This window comes from Mesoplodon bidens (assembly GCF_964165515.1).
Source record: "Mesoplodon bidens genome assembly, chromosome: 5".
Taxonomy (NCBI): Eukaryota; Metazoa; Chordata; class Mammalia; order Artiodactyla; family Ziphiidae; genus Mesoplodon; species Mesoplodon bidens.
In genome coordinates, this window is record NC_138161.1 from 19,552,219 (window position 1) to 19,565,319 (window position 13,101).

Genomic DNA, 13,101 nt, shown 5'->3' on the forward strand with positions numbered 1-13,101 from the left:
GTCCCATCAGCCATCACAGGAAAGACAGTGACAAGAATAACGTTTGCCAAAGTTTCCTGTGTTATCAAAGGGGATAATTTCAGATTTGGTCATAATCATGCTTGCCCTGAGTGAATTGATCACTCCGTGTAGAATTAGACAACATGTTTATTTGAAATAAAAATTAAAAATTGGATTAAGAAGACCTATTTTACTGTCAAAAATCAGATTGTTGTTGATTGATCGAAGGATTCACGTTGAATTCTTACCTAGAAATGCATAAAACTCTCCCATCTAATAAAAACTGGGACTGGGTAGTTACAGGCATGCAATCTTGGCATTACCTGCCATTTTTGTTAAGTTACTGTCTTTGTCTGTGGGTTTTATTTGAATTTTAATGTATAGCTTGACATGGCACTTAGCTCCACACTTTGGAAAATGCGAGAAAATTCTAAATCCCTTCTTGAGGGCTTTTATATATTGCTGTTGAAAGACATAAATCAGAAGCTTGCCAGTAACTCTCTGAGAAAGGTCATGTCTTGTATTGGAGCCATAAATAAGTATTTCTGAAATCTCCCTCATACTTATACAGTGCCTGGAAAATAAAAAAATATTTACTCAATGTTAGCTGAATATAAGAAAATGAATTAGTCAAGTGTTTTTTCTGTAGATTCTGTTGCTGATAATCACGTCAGAATAACTATCCCCTTAACCCTGACCACTTTTGCCAAATAGTTCCCAACTTCACAAACAGGAATCTGGAGCAACATGGATTATTTATACAGTCTCTTTGAAGCTTGAGTTTAATCCATGCTTTCATTTTTTTTTTAAACCCAAGCCTGGAAGTATGACGTGATGATGTTTTTGTGCAGCTGGAATTCCTTGCTCTACCACAAATTTCATTTGTGAGTCTCTGTGTCTGTGTGTGCTTTATGTTCCAAATTTCTTTTTTGATTAATTACATTCCTACTGGCTGATACACTGAATGGCCAACCTAGAAGTGCATTGTTTGAATCATATTTAGAATTTTTATATACGTATATACTTAACATATTACAGTTGTTAAAACAGACTCTCCATGTCCGTCCATCCTCTTCCCCCCTCTCTCAACCCCCAGGAATAAAAAAATTAGAATGCAGTTGTGTCTTTGCACTAGGATAAACTCTTAATCTGTAGAGGGCTAGTAACTCTTCTAAGGACCAGCTCTTCAAAATTTTCACTTCTCTAAAAGTTTCCTTGGAAATTTGGATACTAAATACTGCATTGCAGCTATCTTATCCATACTAAAATTAATTGCATGTTTGTATCTGATGTTTCACACTCAGACTCTCAACATTTAATTGAGCAAAAAAATTGGGGGGCAGTTTCTTTAGCACCTGCACTCTTTCCTTTCTCATTTCTTGTCTTTTTTTTTTTTCTAATTGAAGTATAGTTGACTTGCAATATTATATTAGGTTCAGGTGTAAAACATAGTGATTATATATTTTTATAGATTGCATACCATACAGAATTATTATATAATATTATTGACTATATTCCACATGCTCTACATTACATCCCTGTGACATGTTTGTTTTACAACTAGAGGTTTCTACCTCTTAATCCCCTTCACCAATTTCACCCATTATTCCCCTCTTCCCCTGCTGGTGACCATCAGCTTGTTCTCTGTATCTGTGAGTCTGTTTCTGTTTTTTTATATTTGTTCATTTGTTTTATTGTTCGCATTCCCCATATAAGTGAAAACATACAATATTTGTCTTTGTCTGATTTATTTCACTAATTATAATACTCTCCAGATTCATCCATGCTGTTGCAAGTGTATATACCACATCTTCTTTACACATTCATCTGGCAGTTGGCACTTAGGTTGCTTTTATATCTTGGCTATTGTAAATAAACCTGCTATGAACATTGGGGTGCATACATCTTTCTGAATTAGTGTCTTCATTCTCTTTGGATAAATACCAAGGAATGGAATCACTAGATTGTATGGTAGTTCTATTTTTAATTTTTTGAGGAATCTCCATGCTGCTTTCCATAATGGCTTTACCAATTTACACTCCCACCAACAGTACACTAGATTAGTTCAGCCAAATGTTAAATTTTCTTGAGATTCCTGAAAATGTCTTCATACAATTCTTTAGTAGAATGATTTGTGAGATTTACCATAAAGGAGCACGGTTTTTTCCCTAAATTGAGATTTTGCTCACTACTGTTAGGTGTAGTTTAACAGCAGGGTAATACGTGTTCAATAAAAAGTAGCAATCATTGGAGAAAATAAAGGGCAGCAATTAGTTGGTATGTCGTGGCAGGCAAACTAGGACAGCATGAGGAGGTACCAACTAAATCAGTCTTTAGCCAACATGAATGTTGGTGTAACTATATGTTTTATAACGTGAACAGAAACTGAGGTCCTAAACTTGACTGTTTTCATTTTTATATAATTGCTAACTGCCCTTCTCCTCACAATTCTTCATTTTCTGCTAATCACTTCTGGTCGCAAAAGAAATAGGAAGCATTGATAGAATATATGTAGATTATATATATCTATATCTATATCTATCTATCTATCTATCTATCTATATATATATATATATATATATATATATATATATATATATATATATCTCCAAGGTAAATATACTGCATCTACACCTCAATATAATGGATGGTAAATAAATTAAAAATTATTTGCTGACATCTTAATATGTGAAGGCACTGAGGGAGATGAGTACTAAGAAGTTTCAAACATCCTACCCTCAAGTTTTTTTGTTTTTTTTTTAATTTATTTATTTTATTTATTTTTGGCTGCCTTGGGTCTTCATTGCTGCGTGTGGGCTTTCTCTAGTTGCAGCGAGTGGGGGCTACTCTTCATTGCGGTGCGCAAGCTCCTCATTGCGGTGGCTTCTCTTGTTGCAGAGCACGGGCTCTAGGTGCGCGGGCTTCAGTAGTTGTGGCACGCGGGCTCAATAGTTGTGGTGCACGGGCTTAATTGCTCCGCGGCATGTGGGATCTTCCCGGACCGGGGCTTGAAGCCGTGTCCCCTGCATTGGCAGGTGGATTCTTAACCACTGTGCCACCAGGGGAGTCCCCAAGTTTCAAATATAATCAAAATTTTGTAAAGCTGATCAGAGTGTACTTAAAAGACTACTGGCTTGAAAATCATCTTTGAGAAATATAATTATCCTGTACCTTATATATTTATTATTCATTCATTCATCATTCATTTATTTTTAGTTGAGGTTTGTAAAAATTGGTGAGCACAAGGGGACTTGTTAACTTGAGAGCTTTTAAGGTCAGACCCCGTATCAAATGGTGGGTGGAAAGACAAATGGGAGAATTTGCATTTATTAAACAAAGTCCTATAAACTGTGCTGTGTGGTTTGCATGCTATTCTGGAAAAGCCTCTCAGTATTACCTCTTACCTTGGTTTGAATCTTTACCAAGCTGAATAGACAGATTTTACTAAAGACCAGCAGGAGGTGTGTAATGAGAGACACTAATGTTTTCTGTTTTTAATTGAATTAAGTTAAATAGAAAATTAAGACGTATGTAGGCAAGGCATTCACTTGAAAGCTGTCCTGTGCCTCTGAGACCCTATTCCTCACCCAGATTCCCTCCACAGCAGAGCCCCGCTTAGTCACTGTCTTCAAAGTCGAAATAGCTCTTCATCCGATGCTGTCAAACATACAGCACTGGGATGTCATATTTCGTTCCAGCAAAGGTTGCACATACATATTTTTATGTCAATATCTATTCTCATTCATTCTTGAAAATGAAAACCCATTATGAAAACATAAATATTTAGTCTTTTTAGACAAATGCATAACACATTATTTAATAATCCAGTGGTTTCTTAACTGTCTGCCCTACAGGACAGATAGCAACAAGGGATCTTCTCCCTAGGAACGTGTGTGTGTGCATACAAAATTACACATAGGTTTCAGGGAGTTCCCTCATTTTGTGCAGCTCACCCACGGATCAGTTTAAAGATTCTAGGTTATATTTGGATTTTTGTAAGTGTAGGGGAGCAAAATTTGCCACCCCAAAAATGTATCTCTTTGGCATGAGGATTAATTTAGGCTGATTATTTTTGAGGCCCAAAAGACTCAGGAAGAACATTTGACCTTCCTTCCCCCTAAATGCCTAAAAGAATGTAGACAGAGGACCTGTTCCAGGGAAGGAGCTGTCACCATAGATCACTATAGTATGAACTAGGTGTGTAGACAGGGAGGAGAATCTGTTAAAGTTCTTCTCTATGTCCCATTGTCTCTGCAATTCCCAGCAGATGTTTGTTTATCAAACATTTGATTTTTTTTCCCTTTCCATGTCAATTGCCTTCCTCCCCTTTGAAGTCCCAACCCACTACCCCCAACATCCTCTTTGTCTTTAGCTAAAGATGGTATTTAGGTGAGGGTTTCAGCTGTTTTGGTGAGTTACTCAATTTTCCTGGGTCTCTCCCATGTTATTCAACTTCGTTTGATTTTTCTCCTCTTAATCTGTATCATGTAAATTTAATTCTTAGACCAGTCAGAAGGCTAGAGGAAAATTTCTTCTTTCCCGAAATAAGCTTTATCTTGAATTTCCTTATATTGTTTCTAGGAGGTCAAGGCACTGTGGTTAGGTAGAGTATGAGAAGAGAGTGAAATTGAAAGAAATATAAATGTGCATATCTTTGAACATGGTGTAGCCACTTAGGGGATTTGTGAAGCAAAAATGCCAAAATCCAAGTATGAATATACAAAATTGAAGCATATTGTAATTCTCTCTTAAGAAGTCAAGAGTATGGCATGGTTGGCATTTGTCAGATGATCAGACCATTTGACAAATCTTTCTGAAGTTCTGTGGTATCTTAAAACATCTTTTGTTTACGATTTCTTACTCAACTCTGTGGGCTTTGCTGTCTGGGTTGCATTAATAATCCTGTTCATCACTGAGGGCTTCAGCATGTTTCACTGCGTGACTAAACGAGAGTTGAAGACATACAAGTCCAAACACTTTCTGGCGCTTCTTTGCTCGCAGGTCAGCAGATCCAAGCTCTGTATCCAATGGATGCTAAGCTGGTCCAAAAGCATAAATCATAGGGTTTGGGCCAGATCCTAAATTTCAGTTCTGTATGCTGTCTTCACTAATGTATAGCTGGGGTCTGTGTAACTGAAGAAAGAACCGTTTCCTATGCTCTTAGTACTCTGACACCAAATATGTGTGAGGTTTTCCCTCACATAAAATAATTCTGACACTAACCACCTGTAGTTAGCATAGATCGCCATGGGTTAAGGGTTCAGTCCCACAAGGCTGCCCCCTCCCTCACTTCAGAAGCCAGTCGCAAAATCCTAGATTTTCACCTTGTATTTCTGATGCACCAGCTATAAATCAGGAGTCCCCATGACCTGCTCATCAGGTTTGATAATTCACTAGAACTCACAGATTAAGTGCCTTATTTACTGTTAGCAATGTATTATAAAGGATAGAACTCAGGAAGAGCGAGATAGAAAAGACTGTAGGGCATGGTATGGGGGAAGGGGTGTGCAGCTTGCATGCCCTCTCCAGGCATGGTACCCTCCTGGCATCCCAATGTGTTCTCCAGCTGGGAAGCTCTCTGAATTCCATTGCTTAGGGGTTTTCTTGGTGAGGTTCCATTAAGTAGCCATGAATGATTAAATCATTGGCTATTGGTGATTAAACTCAGTCTCCAGCCCCTCTCCCTTCCCTGGAGATCAGAAAACGGGACTGAAAACTCCAACCCTCTAATCATTTGGTTGGTTCTCTTGTGTCTGGAACCAGGGACTAAGACCAAATATTGGTTCCTCTAGCAACCAGTTCCCGACCTCCAAGAGTCACCTTGTTAGCATACAAAAAGATACTCTTATCTCTCCAAGGGTCTAATAAGCTCTTGTGTCTGGAACCAAGGACTAAGACCAAATACTATGACAAAAGATGCTCCTGCCACCAAATTTTATAAGAGTTTTAGGAGCTCTGTGTCAGGAACTGGGGGCAGAGACCAAACAGTTATTTCTTATGTCACGGTAACCAAAATAAATTATTGCTGAGAACTAGCAAAATATCCCAGAAACAAACTAAAACCTACCAGATTTGACAAACTGTCCAGAGGTCCCTAATTTGTGAGTGACAGGATTAAAACCACCCTTATTTTCCATATTTTATAGTACAGTATAAACACCTATTTTTAATTCCCAAGTTTGCCATCTTATAACTTGGAACAAGTGACTGAATTAGAAGGATTCTTCCTCCTCTATTTGAAATTGGGGTTGATCATTCTACTTTTTTTTGGTAATTAACATTGTCTAGCTTTTTGTTAGCCATAATTAGAAAAAACAAAAGGATTAATCAAAGGTTGAGATGAGACTGTGAAGTAGAAAGATATCTTCCTCCCTGGGAAGAGAACGATTGTTAGGACAGACTATAGAGGTTTTGGTGCCTTGTCCCTATTAGGAAGTCGTCTGCCTCCTTGTGGAGGAGGGATGGGATGGGAGATGGCTTTGCCTGTGTACTGCTGTGCTGTGTTACATCACAAGCCAGAGCCAAATAGTAATCTGGATATGCTGGGAAGGGATGCATCTAATGCTTCCATATTACCAAAGCTGGAGGAACACTGAATGGAGCCGGGCATGAGAATCTACTCCCATTTCCTCTGTTGCTTCTTCAAGACTTCTATGTTCAACCTGACATAGAATTGTCATTTGCCTTCTTACACTCATGTTAAACTATTACAAAAATCACCTATGTGCTCTTCTGAAGAAAGGAATATGCATGAATTTTGCAGTGGACTTTAGCTCAACTCCTAGCTTTAAACCTTTGTGACCAAAGGTTCCCGTGGAAGCTTCCCCAAATGGGTTTGGGTTTTTTTTTCAGATTTTTCTTGCAACCATGAGAGTGCATGTGAATTGCCGAGGCAGGTCTACAGTGGCAAAATAAACTCATCCAAGAGACCATCTCAAGCCGAAAGAGGTTTAACTCTCTTAAGGGAGTTTTTTAAACCTGCACACAGAGATTTTGTACATTGTACATTTATGTGCTCGAGATATCTCAAAATCCAAGATGTAGAACTGTGAAAATAATGACCCTGAACCTACTTATGAAAACAGGAGAGAATTGCATTTTCTTGATAGATGATTAACTTCCCCAGTCACAGGGTTGGAAACCACTAGGGTTCAATTTAATGCTTCAGGAGAGGGTTTTCTGAATATGTCCCTTGTGAACTAGAAAGGTCAGGGTGCTTCCCCATAAAGTGACTCATTTACTTCCTTCTTCTTGACAAGATTATGCTTAGGGCTTTTAAAGGCTCTTGACAGATCATTCCCTCCCATCAGGATATGGTTTCAGGCACAACTGTCTGTTATGATAAGATGCCAGATTTCTACATCAAGTATAATGCTGCAAAGAGAGGCACAGTGGAGCTGAACAATCGTGTTTTAATATACCACAGTTCCAAGTGAACTGTGGAATAGAAAGCTACCCACTCAGACATGATTGGCATTGAGTCAGTCAAATGTGTCTGATTGATCCAAAGTCCATGGACACCAAATTTATGAAATTGCATAAAAGAACCAAGTGAAAAAGGCAATGCATCTGAGAAGTGGGAACATTAATTTCTTAAAGTTACCTATTAGAGGGAAAGGCTGTGAAATTTCTTTCAAAATTCCATGCATCAGCCTGACATCAAAACCCAAGCCACAAGAAGACAAACTATAGCATCTTTTGAAATTAAGGACATGAATCTTGTGGACACTGGGGTTTGAACATTCTGTAGAGCCTATGAAATATTTTCTGGGAAGAATTCCCCATTAAAACAGCTCCCTAAAGGACCCCAACACACTGGGTGGATAGATCAGTATGTACCAAAAATTGGGAATGCATCTCTTCTTGGTTGAGAGATGGTTATTTTCAACTCAGATGCCATGAAGGATGTATTTTGCCACTGGAACTACTTGTGCAAGTTATATTTAGCTCTAGGTTATTCATTAATTTAATTAACATTTTTTGACAACTAAATTATGCCAGGAACTGAGCCAGTAGCTAGCGATATGTTACACTCTTGTTCCAAGAGAGGGAAATGGTTAATGTTCCAAAATGTAAATCTTCTATTTTCAGGTTAAGTATAATCCATTTTAGTAGGGCCTACTCTTAATCCTTTATGAAATTTCTTTTTGAAATGATTTTTTTTAATGCAGTGTGATTGTGAAGTGAATTTAATGTGTACTGAAAAGTGCTACATCTGATGCAAATAGATACTTTGTAATTATGGGCTAAACACTCAGAAACAATAATGACAATAAAAAATGGATTGGATATAATTAGTCCCCCTGGGGCAGATCTTTTCCTTTTATTATCTCTGTTCTTTGCTATAAATTTTAATAATAAGATTAACCATTCAATGGCAATATAACCAGATTTCAGTATTAATGCATGGAATATTGTGAAATGAGGGGAATTTGGCAGAAAAAAATGTTATTACTAGTTACAGAAGATGTTAAAGACTTGAGAAAGGTTGAAATTATATGCATAGAGGTTAAAATGTTTCCTAATCTCTGCTTACCGTCAATATCCTTACAATGAGCCACTGAATTCTTAAGCTTGTTTTTTCTAATCACCTGAATAATCCTGTCTTAAATGTAAGGATCATGACAATAGAATAGCAGTTACTTTAAGAGAGTATATTTCTATAGAGATACCAGGTATTTTTTCCTACCATTTCTATATGAATGTTCTGGGTTTTTAATTAAAATTTTAAGAAATTCATCCTTGTCCTAACATAATGAAATAAAATTCCCGAAACAATGGAGGTTCCCTGTTATTCTGTGATACGTGAAATAGCTCTAGAAATAGTTTTAAGCCTTGGAAATTCTGCGTTCTGGCTAAAAATTGTAAAGGCAGTTATTTCTGTATTTGAATGAAACACGCATGAATCACATACCAAAGGCAGAACTCTTTTTTTTTAAACTAAAGCAAATGAATATACAAAAGTACAAAGGAATGTTATCTATTTTTCTTTCTTAACTAAAATAGCATTTGTTTATGAGGTATCATCTGCCATTTCATTTGACATGATTTATCTGACTACTCCAACATAAAAACTATATATATATAGTTTTATATATATATATATATAAAAACTGATTTTTATATTTTTCATTTCTAAGCATGATCGTTAGAAATATGTTTACATGAATAAGTCAACGAAACAGAACCTTGTAATTCATTTAATGAGGGAAGTCAGAGTGTCTTTCTGAATGTCTTCCTGAATTCTCATGTCCTGAGGTGTAGGCAGTGTGAAGGAAAGGCTGGTGTTTGTATAGATGCACACGCAGTGTGTATCTGAGCTACATAAACAGTGATGAGGTCATGGCTTACACTGGGATCTTAGGGCTCATTATCCTCACAGGAGCTTTGTTCCCCAGCAGAGAGAGGCCTGGGCCATCACGAGAGCCCAGTGTGCTACTGTTTCATTGTCAAGCTCTAGGGATTTAGAGGGGAAAGTTAGGAATATATTTCTGAATATCCTTCTGAAACATATAAAGAAATCTCGGTATTAAAGGAGATAAGCAATTTTCAGCATGTGAACACATTCACCATTTAATTATCCATCTTAGTAGAAGATAAGGATGGATTTAGAACTAGAATCCATGAATGTCACAAAAGCCTAACTTTTTATTAATACCTATAATCTTTTTCCAGTAATCCTAAACAGATTGACAGAGGACCTTCCTATCTTGCTATTTCTCCTCCCTACATCCGAGGCATTAGCTAAAGTACAGCAGAATGACAAAAACCAAGGACAGTATTTCCAAGATTGAACAAATCTGGATGATTTTCAGCACAATTAAAAAAGTAGATATTAGCACGTCCCAAAATAATATTATCTGAGCTTATAAAAACTAGAAGTCCAGACAAGGACTTCTAGAACAGGCTCTCATTTCTAACTATTCAGTGATTTCTTTCAGTTTCCAGTTCTATAGGTTACTTTGTGGAACATGTCTTTGGTGTAGTCCATTTTAGAGTTTCCTTGAAAGGCAGGAGCACATAATGATCAGGAGAACGGGCTGCGGAGCCAATGTTGGGCTACCTGTTCTTGCTGTACCCCTGACTAGCTCTGTAACTAAATGGAGCCAGCTTCGCAGTCCTAAACCTCCTTTGTGCCTTGTTTGCTTCATCAATATAGTGGGGCAAGCAGCTGTACCTCTGTCACAGGGTTGATAGGAAGATTTAATGAGTTACTATGAATAAAGCACTTGAAACACCATCTTATTCATATAAGCAGTGAATAAGTGCTGAACTGTTATTGCTTAGAAGAAAGGGAAAGGGGGAGGGGATGGAGGTAGGGACTGAGTAGAAGAAATAAGCATGTACTGAGTAGCAGCTGTGGATGCAGCATTGTGTGGGTAACTAATACAACACTTTAAATTCCCACATACACCATATGAAAGATCGTTATCTGAATGGTACAGATGAGGAAGATGAGGCTTAGATATTTTGTGACTCATATTTATTTATTTTTATTTATTTAATTTATTTTTATTTTTATTTTTATTTTTTTTTGCGGTACACGGACCTCTCACTGCTGTGGCCCCTCCCACTGTGGAGCACAGGCTCCGGATGTGCAGGCTCAGCGGCCATGGCTCACGGGCCCAGCCACTCTGTGGCATGTGGGATCTTCCTGGGCCGGGGCACAAACCCATGTCCCCTGCATTGGCAGGCGGACTCTCAACCACTGCGCCTCCAGGGAAGCCCTATTTTTAAATTAATGTTAACATTAATAATAGCAAGTGGGAATCAATACTGTTTGTGGTGATAGTGGAAAAAAGCAGTGGGGGGAGACCCAAGTGTCAGTTGGCAGAATTCAGCTTAGAGCAGCAATGCCAAGACCAGTTTGGAGCAGTTATATCCTAGTGCCCATGCTTGGAGGTGACAGTCCTCTGAGGACAACATGCCTTGTAGAAACATTTATAGGTGACTGACTACAAAAAAAAAAAAAAAAAGAAAGTTATGATGAAAAACAAGCTTTATGTTCAATTGAAGTATTTTTTCTTATTTGAGCTCTTAAAGAAAAAAATTCCATTTTCTTTAAAACAACAAAGCCTTTTCAAGAGGAAAGAAATGAAATAGAGCACCTGAGAAAGCACATTCAGCCAGTCGGCTGGGACACCTTTGATGAATGCAATTAGTTGCAGTCTGCAATTTTGGAAGCATAATTGCAGTAGAACTAGAGGGACATTTTTAGGACTTGGTGCTGAATAAGGAACAAGCATGTATGTAATATCCCGATTGCACGGTCCTGCATATAAAATATCCATTGCATTCAACAATACTCGGCCTTTGATTTCTGACCCCAAAATCACCTTTTTAAATATATATATTTAAAACCTATTGTCTTTTAAATATGTACATTATCGATGAAGTTTGTCAGTTTTTATCTCTTTTACTACTTTTCTCCTTTTCAGATTTAAAAGGCCACTCCCTGATTTGTAGGGTCAACCAGATTTCAGAGTACCAATGAAAATTGTAATGATGTGCTGCCCAAAACTGTTTCAAGCTGTGATGTCTGCCTTTTTTGGAGATTATGGAGAAGCACATTAGGTTAAAAGGATAAAAGAAATCAATAAGGCAGATGATAAAAGAAATAAATAAGGCAGATGAACTCAGGTTTACTTTCTTTTCATTATATTTCTTTGTTTGTTTTTCTTAAGTATAGGAATGTGGCCTGTGGAAGGTATAGTACAGAGCACCCTCTCTGAGTCAGGCCCTGTATAGTGTGTGATTCCTGATAAAGAAAGGCAAAATCTAGCCCTTAAGAATCTCACAGTTGAAGAGAGCCATCAGAAATGCAATAATGGGGGTTTGCATAGCATTTCATGGGAGCACAGAGAAAGGGTACCACCTCCACCTGGCATGTCAGGGAGGTGGCCCTAAGCTAAGCAACAGGAGAAGGGGAGGCACAGTTTCCATAAGGAAAACACATATACCATCTCTGTGAATAAATTCTGTACCTTCCAACTGGTTTTCAAGGTGCCCATGACTCACAGGTTAATAATAACTAGATAGACCCAAATGGCCAAAATTCTATTTCTGATATGAACTTGCATAGGTAATTTTTCTTTGTTTGTCTTAATGAAGAAGAAACATGTATCTTTGGAAATCATTTTTAAAAATCACATAGTAGGGCTTCCCTGGTGGCGCAGTGGTTGGGAGTCCGCCTGCTGATGCAGGGGACACGGGTATGTGCCCCGGTCCAGGAAGATCCCACATGCCACAGAGCGGCCGGGCCCGTGAGCCATGGCCGCTGAGCCTGCATGTCCGGAGCTTGTGCTCCGCAACGGGAGAGGACACAACAGTGAGAGGCCTGTGTACCACACACACACAAAAAAAAATCACATTGTAGAATGCATGTAGCAAGAGAATTGTTAAAGATAGAGAAAGCAGACCTTGTCCCTTTTTTTTATGAGGATGAATGCTTTCAAGTAAGACTGGAATAAAAATGAAATGGAATCAATTAGAAAAAAAATAGAAGCACTTAAGAAGAAACTTAATTGTTGCTGAAAGAATTAGAATCTGATGGCGTGGAAAGGATTTAATTAAACTCCAAAGTAAAATAATACATTGGCCTTTCTCCCAGAAAAATATGATGTCTCTTAGAGTTTATCAGCTATTACTTGGCCTGCAAATTAGTAATGGTTATCTATTATTTTTCTCATTTTGATTATTACATGCTACTGATGGTGGGATTTTTTGTGCAACAGTTACTGCTGAGAAAACCATTCAGACTGTGCAGATAGAATTGTAGTCTCATATGCCCCTGTATATTTGGGTGGGAAAATGGAAAGTACCTAACTTAAATCTGACAGATCCAAAATCAACTGTCCTTCAATAGCAGAAGACACTATGTTAAAAGAAAATGTTAACAAGGATAGCCATCATCATATGTGTCGAATGCTAAATGCTGTTACAGAAATGAAAAGCGACCGATCAAATAAGAATTACCTAGTAAGAAGGGAATGGAGAATGGCAGAAACGTGACTCACAGTGCTTTCACGTCATGGAATGAATTAGTGGGACCTCTGACCCAAAGCCATTGGAAGAAGCAATATTTTGGACAAACCTGAACTT

At 37.9% G+C, this 13,101-nt stretch overlaps 1 protein-coding gene across 4 annotated transcripts in view; it reads left to right on the top strand.

Moving 5' to 3' along the window:
• APP (amyloid beta precursor protein) overlaps nt 1-13,101 on the top strand; it is a 286,033-nt gene that overhangs the window by 197,276 nt on the left and 75,656 nt on the right. The gene's annotated exons all lie outside the window — the stretch shown is intronic.